Here is an 18,934-nt window from a genome sequence, read left to right as displayed (position 1 = left end):
TAGACTTTTGGATAGCAGCCATTCTGACTGGTGTGAAATTGTATCTCATTGTGGTTTTGATGTGCATTTCTCTGATTATAAGGGATGATGAACATTTTTTCATGTGTTTGTTAGCGATCTTTATGTCTTCTTTGGAGAAATGTCTGTTTAGTTCTCTGGCCCATTTCTTGATTGGGTCATTTATTTTTCTGGAACTAAGCTGCAGGAGCTGCTTGTATATTTTGGAGATTAATCCTTCATCAGTTGCTTCATTTTGATTATTTTCTCCCATTCTGAAGGCTGTCTTTTCACCTTGCTTATAGTTTCCTTTGCTGTGCAGAAGCTTTTGAATTTAATTAGGTCCTATTTGCTTATTTTTGCTTTTATTTCCAATATTCTGGGAGGTGGGTCTTGGAGGATCCTGCTGTGATGTATGTAGGAGAGTGTTTTGCCTACGTTCTCCTCTAGGAGTTTTATAGAATCTGGTCTTACAATTAGCTCTCTAATCCATTTTGAGTTTATTTTAGTTTATGGTGTTAGGGAGTGTTCTAGTTTCATTCTTTTACAAGTGGCTGACCAGTTTTCCCAGCACCACTTGTTAAAGAGACTGTCTTTTCTCCATTTTATATTCTTGCCTCCTTTGTCGAAGATAAGGTGTCCATAGGTGTGTGGATTTATCTATGGGCTTTCTATTTTGTTCCATTGATGTATATTTCTGTCTTTATGCCAGTACCATACTGTCTTGATGACTGTGGCTTTGTAGTAGAGCCTGAAATCCAGCAGGTTAATTCTTCCAGTTCCATTCTTCTTCTTCAAGATTGCTTTGGCTATTTGAGGTTTTTTGTATTTCCATACAAATTGTGAGATTATTTCTTCTAGTTCTGTGAAAAATATCGTTGGTAGCTTGATAAGGATTGCATTGAATGTATAAATTACTTTGGTTAGTATACTCATTTTCAAAATATTTATTCTTCCAATCCATAAACACGGGTATATTTCTCTATTAGTGTCCTCTTTGATTACTTTCAGTAGCGTTTTATAGCTTTCTATGTACAAGTCTTTTGTTTCCTTAGGTAGATATATTCCTAAGTATTTAATTGTTTTCATTGCAACAGTGAATGGAATAGTTTTCTTAATTTCTCTTTCTATTTTCTCATTATTAGTGTATAGGAATGCAAGGGATTTCTGTGTGTTGATTTTATACCATGCAAATTTACTGTATTCATTGATTAGCTAGAGCAATTTTCTGGTAGAGTCTTTAGGGTTTTTCTGTGTAGCGGATCATGTCATAAGCGAACAGTGAAAGTTTTACTTCTTCTTTTCCAATTTATATTCTTTTATGTCTTTTTCTGCTCTGAATGCTGTAGCCAAAACTTCCAGAACTATGTTGAACAGTAGTGGTGAGAGTGGGCACTCTGTCTTGTTCCTGACTTTAGCGGAAATGCTTTCAGCTTTTCACAATTGAGCATAATGTTTGCTCTGGGTTTGTCATATATAGCTTTTATTATTTTGAGATATGGCCCTTCTATTCCCACAAAAAACATTATGTTTTTTGTATTTTCTCAAAGGCTTTCTCTGCATCTATTGAGATAATTATATGTTTTTTATTTTTCAGTTTGTTAATGTGGTGTATTACGTTGAATATTGAAGAATCCTTGCATTCCTGGGATAAAGCCCACTTGGTCATGATGTATGATCTTAATATTTTGTTGTATTCTGATTGCTAGAATTTTGTTAAGGATGTTTGCATCTATGTTCATCAGTGATATTGGCCTGTAGTTTTCTTTTCTGTGGGATCTTTACCAGGTTTTGGAATTAGGGTTATGGTGGCCTCATAGAATGAGTTTGGAAGTTTCCCTTCCTCAACAATTTTCTGAAAGAGTTTGAGTAGAATAGGTGTTAGCTCTTCTCTAATATTTTGGTAGAATTCAGCTGTGAAGCTGTCTGGACCTGGGCTTTTATTTGCTGGAAGATTTCTGATTACTTCCTCTAGTTCGGTGCTTGTGATGAGTCTATTCAGATTTTCTATTTCTCCCCGGTTCAGTTTTGACAAGGTGTACATTTCTAGGAATGTGTCCATTTCTTCCAAGTTATTCATTTTATTGCTATATAATTGCTGATAGTATTCTCTAATAATTCTTTGTATTTCTGTGTTGTCGGTTGTGATCTCTCCATTTTCATTTCTAATTTTATTGATTTGGTCCTTCTTCCTTTGTTTCTTGATGAGTCTGGCTAGTGGTTTGTCAATTTTATTTACCTTCTCAAAGAACCAGCTTTTGGCTTTGTTGATTTTGGCTATGGTCTCTTTTGTTTCTTTTGCATTTATCTCTGCCCTAATTTTTACGATTTCTTTCCTTCTATTAACGCTGGGGTTCTTAAATTCTTCCTTTTGTAGTTTCTTTAGATGTAGAGTTAGGTTATTTAATTGACTTTCTTCTTGTTTGTTGAGGTGTGCCTGTATTTCTATGAACTTCCCCCTGAGCACTGCTTTTAAAGTGTCCCAGAGGTTTTGGGTTGTTGTGTTTTCATTTTCCTTCATTTCTATGCATATTTTGATTTCTCTTTTGATTTCTTCTATGATTTGTTCATTATTCAGCAGCGTGTTGTTCAGCATCCATATGTTGGCATTTTTAATAGTTTTTCTCCTGTAATTGAGATCTAATCTTACTGCATTGTGGTCAGAAAAGATGCTTGGAATGATTTCAATTTTTTTGAATTTACCCAGGCTAGAGTTATGGCCCAGGATGTGATCTATCCTGGAAAAATTTCCATGTGCGCTTGAGAAAAAGGTGAAATTCATTGTTTTGGGGTAAAATGTCCTATAGAGATCTATTAGGACTAACTGGCCTATTGTATCATTTAAAGTTTGTGTATCCTTGTTAATTTTCTGTTTAGTTGATCTATTCATAGGTGTAAGTGGGGTATTAAAGTGTCCCACTATTATTGTGTTATTGTTAATTTCCCCTTTCATACTTGTTGGTAATTGTCTTACATATTGCAGTGCTCCTATGTTGGGTGCATAAATATTTTTAATTGTTATATCTTCTTCTTGGATTGATCCTTTGATCCATATGTAGTTTCCTTCTTTGTCTCTTTTCACAGCCTTTGTTTTAAAATCTATTTTATCTGATATGAGTATTGCTACTCCTGCTTTCTTTTGGTCTCTATTTGCGTGGAATACCTTTTCCCAGCCCTTCACTTTCAGTCTGTTTGTGTCCCTCAATTTGAGGTGGGTCTCTTGTAGACAACATATATGGGGGTCTTGTCTTTGTATCCATTCAGCCAGCCTTTGTCTCTTGGTTGGGGTATTCAACCGATTTGCGTTTAAGGTGATTATTGATAAGTATGATCCCGTTGCCATTTTCTTTATTGTTTTGGGTTCAAGTTTATATACCCTTTCTGTGTTTCCTGCCTAGAGAAGATCCTTTAGTATTTGTTGGAGAGCTGGTTTGGTGATGCTGAATTATCTCAGCTTTTGATTGTCTGTAAAGCTTTTGATCTCTCCTTCATATTTGAATGAGATCCTTCCTGGGTATAGTAATCTGGGCTGTAGGTTACTTTCTTTCATCACTTTAAGTATGTCTTGCCACTCCTTCCTGGCCTGAAGAGTTTCTGTTGAAAGATCATCTGTTATCTTTATGGGAATTCCCTTGAGTGTTATTTGTTGTTTTTCCCTTGCTGCTTTTAATATTCGTTTTTTGCATTGATCTTTGTTAATTAGATTAATATATGCCTTGGCATATTTCGCCTTGGGTTTATCCTCTCTGGGTTTCTTGAACTTGGGTGATTATTTCCTTCCCCATTTTAGGGAAGTTTTCAACTATTATCTCCTCAAGTATCTCTTTATGGTCTTTCTTTTTGTCTTCTTCTTCTAAGAGTCATATGATTCGAATGTTCGGGCGTTTAACATTGTCCCAGAGGTTTCTGAGATTGTCCTCATTTCTTTTAATTTACTTTTCTTTATTCCTCTGTTTAATTTATTTCTACCACTCTATCTTCTATCTCACTTTTCCTCTCTTCTGCCTTTGTTATTCTATTGTGGTTCCCTCCAGAGGTGTTTTTTTTTTTTTTTTTTGTCTCATATATCGCATTATTCATTGTATATTGACTCTTTTTATTTCTTCTAGATCCTTGTTAAACCTTTCTTCCATCTTCTCGATTCTTGTCTCCAGGTTTTTTATCTGTAACTCCAATTTGTTTTCAAGATTTTGGATCATTTTCACTATCATTATTGGTAATTCTTTATCCGGTAGATTCCCAGTCTCTTCCTCTTTTATTTGAGTTGGTGAGCATTTATCCTGTTCCTTTACTTGCTGGTCATTTCTCTGCCTCTTCATGGTGCTTATATTGCTGTGTTTGGGGTAGCTTTTCCGTCTTCTGGTAGTTTGTGGATTTCTCTTTATTGTGGAGTTTCCTCGCTGTGGGTGGCATTGGACTGGTGGCTTTTCAAGGTTCCCTGCTTAGCAACGTTTACGTTGGTGTTCTGGTGGGTGAAACTGTATTTCTTCTCTCTGGAGTGCAATGAAATGTCCAGTAATGATTTATTAGATGTCGATGGGTTTGAAGTCACTTTCAGCAACCTGTACATTGAACTCAGGGCTATTTTCCTGTGTTGCTGGAGAATTTTTGTGGTATCTCTTGCTCTGGAACTTGTTGACCCTTGGGTAGTGCTTGGCTTCAATGTAGGTATGGAGGCGTTCAAAGAGCTCCTATGGATTAATATTCCCTAAAGTCAGGAGTTCTCTGCTATTCTCAGGATTTGGACTTAAGCCTCCTGCCTCTAGTTTTCATTCTTATTCTTGCAGTAGCCTCAAGACTTCTCCATCTGTCACTTCCAAGACAGTTCCATTTGTTTTAGCTTCTTCAGTTTGCTGGTCTCTTCAATGTCTGATTTCTGATATGACACAAGGGGGCTGTGGTGGACACATTTTTGGCTCACTTGTTCAGTCATGCTGTGGGGAGGGAGGAACGCTGCAAACAAATATCACTGACGTCTGTGGGGAGTGCTTGCAGTGTCTCAGCCACACTGTTTGTCCCCACTCACAGTGTGTGTGCTTTCCCTGTTTATACTGCTTAGGCTCTAGGTTGCTCTGCCAGGAAGAGTCTGAAAACTTTCCTGGGTTGTATGCATTTCCCAGGTCTAAGCCCCTCAGGTTCAGGTACTCGGGCACTCCTCAAAGGCTCAGACTTGGTTGGGCCTGCGTTTTGTGCCCTTCTCTGAGCAACTCAGGTGACCAGATATTTGGCGAGCCTGGTCACTGTGACTTATCTCCTCCCCAGTCCTGCCCCTGTGTTTTCTGAGTGTAAAACCAGCGTACCTTCTCAGGTGGATGTCGACTGGCCTGAATCCCAGGAAGTCTTGGTTAGCAATGAAGCCTGCCTGCAGTTTGGTATCAGATGCCTCTCTGAGGGCGCGATTGCCCCCTTCTGGCTTTGGCTGCCCTACCCTGCCTGTCTTGGCAGGGATAGACCATCCACAACTGGCTAGCTCTGCTCAGTCCTTTGTTCAGTGAGCATGTCTAGCAGTGTCTTAAGTTACGGCTTTTCGCCTTTTTACGGGGTAGCTATCCCACAGTCTGCTTTGGTATTTAAAGTTAGTTTCCTGAGATTGCCTTCGGGGCATTCAGGCCCAATCTTTACCCTAAGCAATGCAGCCTGTGCCACCCTGCCCAGCCCCTCTTTTCTAGTGGGGATGCAGGCGTCTGCGCTGATTCTCCACTGGGAGTTACCATTGGAAACATAATCTGTAGGTTTAAATTATTTATTTATTTTTCCTCCCAGTTATGTTGCCCTCTGAGCTTCCAAGCCTTGCCACAGACTTGACAGTGAGTGTTTCCTGGTGTATGGAAACTTCTCTCTCTCTCCTTTTTTTTTTTTTTTTTTTAAGCCTACGTTCCCCGGACTGATCTCCATCCCTACCCTTTTGTCTCTCTTTTTATATTTTATTTTATTCCTACTTCCTTTTGAAGACAATGAGCTGCTTTTCTGGGTTCCTGATGTCTCTGCCAGCATTTAGAAGTTGTCTTGTGGAATTTACTCTGCCTCCAAATGTTCTTTTGATGAATTGCGGGGCATTGGGGGAGTGGTCTCTCCATCCTATTCCTCTGCCATCTTCCTCCCTCTGCTGTTTTAACACATTTTAAAGGAGTGGTTCTGGAACGTCAATCTCTCATCTTTAAAAGAGAAAAAAGCAGCATCCACAGTCATGGCTCCTTTCACCATGAGGTGTCCTTCCATACTCTAGAAGTGGGTGGAGACAGATTTTCCTCCAAAGCTTTCCTTTCCTTTTCGGACTTAGTCTGTTCCTTACCAACAAAGGCGTGTTACTGGTCCCTTCTGGTTATACCACTGAGGCAGGGTGGAGATACACCAGGGGTAGACCTGATGGCATCCCAGACTATTTTCTAGTTACTTATCACCAAGACCTTTGTTTGATTTTCACTTTAGTCAGATACCACCCAGAGTGTAACAGAGTAGCTTTCAGAATGTTTCTCAAACTAGGACTACTAGGGGAGGCATCCATCTAATGTGTACCTGTGCACATTCCTGAGTAGTCGTGACCACAATAGAAGCAGTGAGTCATAAAGGAATGATCAAGAACCAAGATGTCCCATCTGAGTTTCACCACGCTAGTATGTTTGAAATCAAAAGAGGTGGTAGAGGGTTGGCCAGCAAGGAAAAAGTGAATTTTCTCCTCCAGTTACTAGGCCAACACTTCCAGTACATTTCCACAGATTCTACAAAACAACTATCTATATAATAGAAACTGAAGCCACTGAGGAGCTTTGTCTGGTTTGTTAAGAGCTAGCACTACCAAAGGAAGAAGTCCATTGCCCTTCCAATGCACATAGATCTATCAATCAGAGGCACAGCATGACAAAGCGTCATTTCCAGGTCGCTAGCCCTGAGCCAGGCAGCGAAGTGGGTTGGTGCTGAAGCTAGAGTTCCAAATCATTTCCAAATGTGTTTCTGTAACTTTTGGGCCCTAACAAGGCTAGGTGTTTACATACATGGGGGCTCAATAAAAGTACACAGCAACAGCATGGCTCTCAAGTCCCTTAAAAGTGGATAATCTGACAGATTAGCTTAGTAGTTATACATCCTGATGCGATTATGAAATAGTCAAAGAGATCATGAAAAGCTGACCTAGAAAGGAATGTTCAGTCCACACACTTCACCAATTTCTGGCCACTCCCTTCACAGGGATGTTGTGTGTCTCTTGGTATTGGCAGTTTTGTACAAACCCCTGAGAAGGCACCCCTTTTGCGGACTACTTTCAGTCATTTTGAGGCACTGAGAAACCATAGAGCAGGGCTCAATGTTCATTTCTGCAAGTTGTCATTCATTCACTCAATCACACTGAAGAGTTAGAAAAGTAAAGCAGAAAACATGTATATTGTGAAAGCAGAAAGGCTAGAGCTCTGGAATGTTACTGAAGATCCTGAAGATCCTGTTTGAGATGATCGATTATGGTGAAAGATCAGTTCAGTTCAGTTCAGTTCAGTCGCTCAGTCGTGTCCGACTCTCCGCGACCCCATGAATCACAGCACGCCAGGCCTCCCTGTCCATCACCAACTCCTGGAGTACACTCAAACCCACGTCTAGAGAGTTGGTGATGCCATCCAGCCATCTCATTCTCGGTGGTCCCCTTCTCCTCCCGTCCCCAACCTTTCCCAGCATCAGAGCCTTTTGCAGTGAGTCAACTCGTCGCATGAGGTGGCCAAAGTATTGTTTAGGTAGGGATAATATTGGTGTGCAGCAAAGAATAAGGCAGAAATGAAATGTATCAAAATAACACAAAGAAATGGAGAGATATACTGTTCTCTTGCAGTGGAATAATCAATATTGGGGAATGCCTACACTACAAAAAGGAGTTTACAGTCTCAATGTAATTCCCATGCAATTACTAATAGCACCTTTCACAAAAGTAGAAAAAAAAAAAAAAACAGTTTACACTCCTCAGCAGACAAATCCATAAATGAGCTTGATTTCAGCTTTTGTCAAACCACGTCATGCTTTCTACAGCTATTAATAATTTTCCTCTGCTCTTCCTTAGTAGCATACTGAACATATTCTGAACTGAAGGACTCAACTTTCATTGTCATTGGTGTTTTGTTTTTTTTTTTTTTTTGCATTTTTACACATTCATGAGGAAATTAGGGCAAGTGCACTGGAGTGGTTTGCCATGTCATTCATCAGCGGATAGCTGGAGTCACTCCTTCAGTTCAGTTCAGTTCAGTTCAGTCGCTCAGTCGTGTCCGACTCTCCGCGACCCCATGAATCACAGCACGCCAGGCCTCCCTGTCCATCACCAACTCCCGGAGTTCACTCAAACTCATGTCCACGGAGTTGGTGATGCCATCCAGCCATCTCATTCTCCGTCGTCCCCTTCTCCTCCCGCCCCCAACCTTTCCCAGCATCAGAGTATTTTGCAGTGAGTCAACTCGTCGCATGAGGTGGCCAAAGTATTGCAGTAAAAGATAACCTCAAGATGGATGAAAGACCCAAATATAATCCCAGCCAGTTTAAATCTATAACATTAGAAGAAAGTATAAGTACCCTCTTTGACATAAATTATATCAACATATCTTTATTTTTTATCTTTGACCTACCTCCTATTTTAATGAAAATAAAACAAAAATCAACCAAACAAATGCAACCTAATTAAACTTAAATGGCTTGCACAGCAAAACGACAAATAAGACAGAAAATGATTCACACTATGGGAGAAAATATCTTGCAAGGAAGGAAATTACAAGAGGTTAAATTCCAAAATATGAAGCAGCTCATGTTGCCCAATAACAGAGAAACAAACAACGAAATTGAAAAGAAATGGACAGAAAACGAAATACACATTTCTCTCAAGAAGATAAAGAGATGGCCAATATATATGAGGAGATGCTCAAAATCACTAACTGTTAGAGACAAGAAAATAAAAACTTCAATGAGATATCAACTCTCATTGGCCCTAACGGCAAGTATCTAAAAATCTACCAAAAAAATAAATCCTAGACAAGGTGTGAAGAAAAGAGAATCCTTCTGTCCTCCTACTTGGTATATACGTTGAAGGAGTCACTATGGAGAACAATATGGTGGGTCCTTTAAAAAATAATAATGCAACTACCTTATGATCCACAATCCCACTACTGGTCATATACCTGAAGAAAATCTAAACTACAAAAGATACATATCCCCAAACTGATGATGGCAATAATTCCAATAGCTAGCACCTGGAAAAAACAAGTGTCCACCTACGGAGAAATATATAAAGACAATTTGGCACACGATCACCGAAGAATTGAAGCGTCTGAACCGTGGTGCTGGAGAAGACTCTTGAGAGTCCCTGGGACTGCAAGGAGATCCAACCAGTCCATTCTAAAGGAGATCAATCCTCGGTGTTCATTGAAAGGGCTGATTCTAAAGCTGAAACTCTGATACTTTGGCCACCTCATGCGACGAGTTGACTCACTGGAAAAGAGTCTGAAGCTAGGAGGGATTGGCGGGTGGGAGGAGACGGGGACGACAGAGAATGAGATGGATGAATGGCATCACCAACTCGATGGACATGAGTTTGAGTGAACTCTGGGAGTTGGTGATGGACAGGGAGGCCTGTCGTTCTGTGATTCATGGAGTCAGAAAGAGTCAGACACGACTGAGCGACTGAACTGAACTGATATATTAGACTATCATTCAGTCTTTTATTTTTTATTTTATTCATTTATTTATTTTTATTGGAGGCTAATTACTTAACAATGTTGGTTTTGCCATACATTGACATAAATCCGTCCCTGGTGTACATGTGTTCCCTTTTTTGAACCCCCGCTCCCTCCTCTCCTTATCCTCCCTCCGGATCATCCCAATGCACCAGTCCCGAGCATCCTGTATCATGTGTCGAACCTAGACTGGTGATTCGTTTCACGTATGATAATATACATGTTTCAATGCTATTCTCCCAAAACATCCCACCCTCACCCTCTACCACAGAGTCCAGTCTTAAAGAGGAAAGAATTCAGGTCAATGTAGAAATGTGTCTGGATTCAGAAAAGGTCATAACAGTTCAGTTCAGTTCAGTTGAGTCTCTCAGTCGTGTCTGACTCTTTGCGACCCCAAGAACCACAGCACACCAGGCCTCCCTGTCCATCATCAACTCCTGGAATTTATGAAAACTCATCTCCATCGAGTCGGTGATGCCATCCAGCCATCTCATCATCTGTCATCCCCTTCTCCTCCTGTCTCCAACCTTCCTAGAATCAGGGTCTTTTCCAGTGATTCAACTCTTCGCATGAGGTAGCCAAAGTATTGGAGTTTCAGCTTCAACATCAGTCCTTCCAATGAATACCCAGACTGATCTCATTTACGATAGACAGGCTGGATCTCCTGGCAGTCCAAGGGACTCAAGAGTCTTCTCAAACACCATAGTTCAAAAGTATCACTTCTTCTGTGCTCAGCTTTGTTCACAGTCCAACCCTCACAGGCATACATGACTACTGGAAAAACTATTGTCTTGACTAGATGGGCATTTGTTGGCAAAGTAATGTCTTTGTTTTTTTAATGTGTTATCTAGGTTGGTGATGGATTTCCTTCCAAGGAGTAAGTGTCTTTTAATTTCATGGCTGCAATCACTATCTGCAGTGATTTTGGAGCATCTCCCCAAAATAAAGTCTGACACTGTTTCTACATTTCCTCCATCTATTTGCTATGAAGTGATGGGACCAGGTGTCATGATTTTTGTTTTCTGAATGTTGAGCTTTAAGCCAACATTTTCACCCTCCTCTTTCACTTTCACCAAGAGGCTTTTGAGTTCCTCTTCAATTTCTGCCATAAGGCTGGTGTCATCTGCATACCAGAGGTTATTGATATTTCTCCCAGCAATTTTGATACCAGGTTGGGCTTCTTCTGGCCAGCGTTTCTCATGATGCACTCTGCATATAAGTTAAATAATCAGGGTGAGAATATACAGCCTTGATGTACTCCTTTTCTTATTGGGTACTAGTCTGTTGTTCCATGCCCGGTTCTAACTGTTGCTTCCTGACCTGCATATAGGTTTCTCAAAAGGCAAGTCAGGTGGCCTGGTATTCCCATTTCTTTCAGAATTTTCCACAGTTTATAGTGATCCACATAGCCAAAGGCTTATGCAGAGTCAATAAGGCAGAAATAGACGTTTTTCTGGAACTCTCTTGCTTTTTCAATGATCCATCAGACGTTGGTAATTTGATCTCTTCTTCCTCTGCCTTTTCTAAAACTAACTTGGACATCTGGATGGTCACGGTTCGCATATGGCTGCAGCCTGGCTTTGAGAATTTCATTACTAGCATGTGAGATGAGTGCAATTTTGTGGTAGTTTGAGCATTCTTTGGCATTGGAATGAAAACTGACATTTTCCAGTCCTGTATCCATTGCAAAGTTGTCCATATTTTGTGACAGGTTGAGTGCAGCACTTTCACAGCATCATCTTTCAGGATTAGAAATAGCTCAATTGGAATTCTATCACTTCCACTAGCTTTGTTCATTGTGATGCTTTCTAAGGCCCAGTTGACTTCACATTCCAGGATGTCTGACTCCAGGTCAGTGATCACACCATCGTGATTATCTTGATTGTGAAGACTTTTTTTTGTGCAGTTTTTCTGTGTATTCTTGCCACCTCTTCTTAATATCTTCTGCTTCTCTTAGGTCCATATGATTTCTGTCCTTTATTGCGCCCATCTTGCATGGAATGTTCCCTTGGTATCTCTAATTTTCTTGAAGAGATCGCTTATCTTTCCCATTCTGTTGTTTTCCACCATTTCTTTACATTGATGGCTGAGGAAGGCTTTCTCATCTCTCCTTGCTATTCTTTGAAACTCTGCATTCAAATGGGAATATCTTTCCTTTTCTCCTTTGCTTTTCACTTCTTTTCACAGCTATTTGGAAAGCTTCCTCAGACAGCCATTTTGCTTTTTTTCATTTATTTTCCATGGGTATGGTCTTGATCCCTGTCTCCTATACAACGTCACGAACCTCCGTCCATATTTCATCCTGCAGTCTGTCTATTAGATCTAGCCCCTTAAATATATTTCTCATTTCTACTGTATAATCATAAAGAACTAAAATGCAAAAAGGAAAACAAATATTACAGATTAACACATATATGGACTCTAAGAAACTGATAGAGATGATCTTATTTGAGAAGCAATGATAGGGACGCAGATATAGAGAAGTATGCGTGGAGGAAACGGTTTGTAGTGGAAGCTATTGGGAGATCGCAACTGACACACATGTGCTTATGATACCTATATGCAACACAGGGAACTCTACCTAATGCACTGTGTTGACCTAAATTAGGAGGAAGTCTAAAATTGAAGGTTTAGATATATGGTTATGGTTCCATCACTAAGGCATTTCTGAGTCTTTTCTACCCCACAGAATGCAATATGCAAGCATTGTGGTTTAGAGTAGAAATTAGCAAAGTATTCTTAATCAGTTATACTCCAATAAAATTAACTGTTCAATGTATATTAATGATTTTACCAAAATAGTATAAGTCTTGGTGGATCTCACGTCAATTTGGAAGTCAAAATAAGAAATCTAAATGTCAGTATCTTACTGAAAATTTCAATTGTCATCCAACTATATAATACACTTATTAAGAAAATAGTAAAATCAAGCTGAATGTGTTGTACATATATTAGTGTATATGTGCATGTTAAAAGACTAAAAGTTTTTTTTTTTTTTTTCCCCCAAAGAAAATCTACTTTAAAAGTGGTGGCAACGGAACTACTATCAGTAACCTGGATATAATCGATACAGGTTACCTTTGGGTCTATTTGTTATGTTTTAATTTTTTATGTACTTAATTCTATTCAAAATCTTTCATACGTATATTCTATGTCTCACAAAATATTTTACTGGATACTTGAGAAAATCTGGACACAAACTTTTGTGCAATAATATAGTATTCTAATTTACATTTGAGAACTTGGCACAGATATTCCCAAATGAAATATGGAATGCTCAATATTAGGCATTTGAAACTCTACTCATAGATTTTCCTACGAGAAATAGGGACTTTTATATATTTCACAAAGAAAAAAGGATTGCATAATTTTCTGTTGAAACCTTTGTTTCTCTATATACTCACATTGAAAATCAGAATGAATATTTTCTGAAATATAATATTAAATTTTATACATTTTATATATGGTAACCTGAAAAAAGAAATTCAAACATGAAATATCAAGCTTCTATATTTCATATATGCATACTATAATGTTGGTTTAAATACATGATATATAGAATTCTCTAGTGCCATATATTGAATTCTGGTCCTACCTATTCTAAAATGTGTATTTCATCTTTAATTCCATATATCATGTTGAAAACCTGTGCTCAAAATTTATGCCTGTAATGTAGAAAAATAAATGTATATTCATTTATCAAATGAAAATAATCAAATTTCATGGAGGGGAATCTGTTCCGAGATTTTCATATGTGAAATTCAGAGATTTCCCAATTTCATAAAGGAAAATCCAAATCCAGATTTTCATATGTAAAGTAAAGAATTCAGTATTATGGGTAGGAAAATCTTTGACAACCTTACACATGTGAAATCAAGAGAAATTAATACTGTGTGTAAAAATTCTGCACACAGAATTTTACAGGAGAAATACAGATTTCCATATATGATGTGTGTGTATATATTCATTTCCATATATTGTGTGTAAAATAATAAGCTCTTGGTGTTTCTTATGCTAATTACAGAGAATGGCATTTTGTTTTTAGAAATCTGTGCACATATTTTCCCTATGGAAAATATAGTATTTCATATTTTATTAAAAGTATTCACTGTGACATTGCCATTTAAAATATAGAATTCAACATTTCATCTGAGAGAATCTATGCCCAGATGTTCACATGTGAAATATAGGAAAGTCAATATTTCATATTGTGAAACATATAAAATTCCAAGTTTATGTGGGAAAATCTGTACCTACATTCTTATGTGAAATATAGAGATTTCAGACATAAAGTTCTCCTCTGTACAAATTTTCATTGAGATATAGAGAATCCCATATTTCATCCAGGAAAACCAGGATTTATTTTCATATGTCATATATAGAGAATTCCATATTTCATTTAGGATCATCTGCACTCTAATCTGCTAATGTTAAACATAGATTGTTCCATATTTTAGACAGAAAAATAGACAGCAATATTTTTCCTGTGTGAAATATAGCGGATTCCACATTTCATGTAGAAAATCTGCACTCAAATGTTCAGATATGAAATACAGCAATTTCTACATTTCATTTTGGAACATCCGCATCCATTTCCAAATACAACATACAGAGGCTTTCATGTACTTCACATAGAAACACCATTGTCCAGATTTTCTTATCAATATATAAAGGATTTCATATTTCATGTTTGGAAATTCAAAACATTATCACATATAAAATTCTAGAATTTTCATATTTCACATATGAAAACTTTCTGTAGATTTTCATATACATTTAGGAAAATTACAAATATTGTATATGTAAATAGCCAGCCAGATTTGAATACACAAAACAGAAATATCCATATTTAGTCTGTTAAGAACTGAACACAAATTCTCAATAAGACAAATAGAAATTTTCATAATACATCTCAGTAAAGTGCTCACGGATTTTCACATGTATGATCACTTGAAATGTATTATAAGTAGGAATATTTGCACCCATACATCCCTCTATGAAATATAGAGAAACCCAAGTTTCTCTGAGAAAATCTGCATTCAACTTTTCAAATATGAAATGCAGAGAATTTTGTATTCTCACACTTATACGTGTGTAATATTGAGAAATCCATATTTCACAAGGAAAATATCACCTGGACGTTCATGCACGAACTATAGATAATTCCACATTTTCTGTTGGAAAATATGCAGCTAGATATTCATATGTGAAATACAGAGAATTCCATACTTCAGTATGGAAATTCTGGGGCTACATTTTCAATGTTAAATACATTGGAATCCCACTTTCATTTGAGAAAATGTGTGAATAGGTTTCCATATGTGATATGTACATAAATAGGGGCCCATACGATCATATATGCATGTATCATATCATAATTCCACGCCCTATATCAGAAAAATGAGCCCAAAATTTCCTATGTGATGTGAAGGGAATTTTATGTTTCTGAACCAGATTTTTGATAGGTGAAACACAGTAGAGAATTCCATTTTTCATGTAAACACTAGTAGATCTTAATATTCATAAGTGATATCTAGAAAAATACATAAGGGTAATTGCCACTCAGATTACATACATAAATGATATCTAGAGAATTCCATATGGAAAAATTACCACCCACAATTTGATATGCAAACCATAGAGAATTCCATATTTCATGTAGGAAAATCTGTGATAAGATGTTCATATGAAAAGTATACCAAATTTCTATTTTATGTAGGGATATCTACTCCAAGTGTTGATATGTGAAATAAAGAGTACCATAAGTAGCCTATAGAAAAATCAACCCTCTGATGCTCATATGTGAAATAGAAAGACAGGCGTATTTCACTTCGGAATATCTTCATCCTAAATTGATACATGAAGCCTAGAGAATACTGCATGAAAATAATCTGTGTCAAGAATTTCATATGTGAAAAATTATGATTCCATATTGGATATAAGAATATTTTCAAATATGAGTTTGTATTTCAAGTTAATCTTAAAAATCCATGTTTGGATTTTATTTGCGTAATATAGAGAAACCCATATTCACTTAAGAAAAAATATCTATCCCAGATTTTCCTATTTGAAATAATGAAATTTCCCAATTTCATGTAGGAGAATCAACATACAGATTTTCATAGGTAAACTAAAGAATTCAGTAAGTCATGGAGGAAAATCTTTGATAAGATTTTCATATGTGAAATATAGAGAATTCAATTTTGAATGTACAAAATTCTGCACAGAGAATTTTAAAGGAGACATACAGATTCCATATGTCATGTTCGATAATAAGCTCTTGGATTATCATACATTAAACACAAATAATTCTGTACTGCATGCTGGGAGCCAGCGAGGGAAATCCTACCCGTGGAAAAGGTCAATTGGGGAAGAGGCCTGATCGGCAAAGGCTAATCAAGACTCGAGGGACCCTCTGGACTTACCTGAGCATCTACCCCAAAGAAAACCGGAGTCTGACTACTTTACTATCTTATGCCTCTTACCAAGTCCTCTAATACTTACGGGGGCTTCCCCCCAACCACCTTTCTCTGAAAACATTAATTCAGAGCTGTAGTTTAAAAGTTCTCCTCGACTTAATAGGAGTGTTCCAATCCAAGCCCCTCTGATAGCTTTCTAACTTGCATGACAAGTTTGTCCGGGCTCTTACAACTATGACTGTGACTGTTTTTAGCCTCCCAGCCATGCAAGGACAGAAAACCTAATATTGTAAAATACAGAAATCTGTTGAAGAAGTTAAAATCATTAGAATAGTACTAAAAAAGATTTCATTGTTGAATCAATGCTTGCTGCAAAGTTTCCTCTATCTATTGTATCCTTGGAAATACATTAATCACATATAGAGAATATAAGTAATAGCCTTTGATTTAACCACATCAGATCTTAAGTTAATAAATTCCTTTCTTGTAGCTCACTACACATGTACCTTATAGGAATGTAACCTTGTCATGTGTATAGCACCTGACTTTAGGAAAATCAACTTAAAAGAATATAAGCCTTTTTCTAGCTAACTAACCTTTGTTAGTTGGAGAAGGAAATGGCAACCCACTCCAGTGTTCTTGCCTGGAGAATCCCAGGGACAGGGGAGCCTGTTGGGCTGCCATCTATGGGGTCACGCAGAGTCGGACACGACTGAAGTGACTTAGCAGCAGCAGCAACCTTTGTTAGGAGAGAGGGCCATAAACTGTTAGCAGGCCCCCTGGCCAGAAGATGATGTAAACCACCTAAAATTTTGTATATCACGAGACATACAAAAATGAGCCCTGATCTGATAAGGGTCAAGACTGCTGACCCCACGTGATTTTGGCGTGACTCTATACCTCTCTTTCTATTTTTTATGTGCACAACTTAGGGTATAAAAGCAGCACTGGAAAATAAAGTTTTGGGCCTTGCTCACTGAAGCTTGGTCTCCCCATGTCGTTCTTTCTCTTTTTCTGTCCTTTTCTCTCTTCTCCTTTTTCTGGTTGAGATCCTTGGACCGCTGGGCCCTCTGAGTTTACTTATCTGCCTGGGCTTCTAAGACCCACTCGAGGGGGTGCCCTGGTGGGGTACCTCCTGTGATTCGAGAGGGCACCTGTGGCCTACGTAAACAGAGCAAACCCCATGCTGGGGTTTTATTGGTTTCCAGCATAAGCCAAGGAATCATCAGCCCCTCTCTCTCTTTCTCTCTCTCTCTCTGACGCCGACGCCGTTCATCCCAAGGATGCCCTGGGCCATATCAAGGCTGGTCCCTGATAACTGCATGTGGAAACTCTGCACAAACTTCCATGTGGAAAATATACAGTATTTCATATTGCAGCTAAATATCCTATTCAACATTTCTTCTGAGAAAATTCTGTCGAGATGTGCACAAGTGAAATGTAGGGAATTAAACATTTCATATATAGGTTAACTGGCTCCCATACAATCATATATGTAATAAGGAAAACTCCAAATTTCATATACGAAAAAAGGTGGGAAAATGTTCAGATGTGAAAGTATAGAGAAATCACTTTTTTATATAGGATCATCTCTACCACTTCATAATTGAAAATAGAAAATTCCATGTTTTATGGGAATCTTATGGACGGAGAATCCTGAAAACTACAATCCAAGGTCACAAAGAGTCTAACAAGAATGCAGCAACTGAGCATGAATAATTTATGTAGGCAAAGAGACTAGATTAGTATATTAAATTCAGAGAATTCCATATTTAATTAGGAAAATCTGTGTCCAGATATTCATGCATGAAATATATCTAATTCAGTTCATGATATAGGAAAACCTTATAGCTTATAAGTGACCGATAGAGGGTTGCAAGTGTCATGCAGGGAAATTGCACACCTGGATTTAGCCACTTGCACATTTCTTGGAGAATTTACATCCATATTTGCTCATGTGAAATAGAATATGAAATTTTCTCTAAATGTATATTTCAGAGTCCAGATTTTTGTATGATAAATTGCAGAATTCCATAATTCATGGGAGACAATTGACATGCAGATTTTCATATGTAAAATGGCGACTTCGGTACTATATTTAGAATCTTCAAGAAGATTCACATATGCAGGCAATACACTCATTCAGCTGAAATTGACCCTGAAGTATGCAAAATTTCACGGGTTATGGAAGAATATCTGGGCCCAGATTTTCCTATGGGCAATACAGAGAATTCTCTATTTCATGTAGGAAAATCAGTGATCATAGCTTACATTTGAAATATAGAGTATTCTGTTTATATGTGGGAAAACAGACACCCATATGGGAAAGAAAGAAAATTCCATACTTCATGTGGAGTAATCAGTGCTTCGATTTTTCTATGTAAGAAGAGAAAATTCCAAAATTCCTCATGGAAAATCAGTGCCCAAGGTTTAATATGTGAAGCATACAAAATTCCATATTTCATGAAGGATATTGGTGATGAGATTTTCATGTTTCCTAAAGTTATTTATTGTGATATATTGCATAAAATATATACTTAATAGTGGAAATATGTCCTTAGATGTTTAGATATGAAATATTGAGAATCCCATATTTTTTGGATGATTACCTGGGCACAGATTTTCACATGTGGAAGAGAAAATTTCTTTGCAATCATAGAACTTTTGCCTAGAGTTTTGTCTAGAGTTTTATACACTAAATACAGGAAATTCCATATTTTATGCATTAGATTCTATCCATACATTCACACATGAAATATTTTAAATTAATTAATTTAAAAAACCTCCACACACGTTTTCATATACAAAATCTGGAAAGTGACA

Source organism: Moschus berezovskii, chromosome Y (genome assembly GCF_049115385.1).
Source record: "Moschus berezovskii isolate FMDL1 chromosome Y, NW_MosBer_1.0, whole genome shotgun sequence".
Classification (NCBI taxonomy): domain Eukaryota; kingdom Metazoa; phylum Chordata; class Mammalia; order Artiodactyla; family Moschidae; genus Moschus; species Moschus berezovskii.
The sequence above is the reverse complement of the archived record's forward strand: the minus strand, read 5'-3'. Positions refer to the sequence as shown.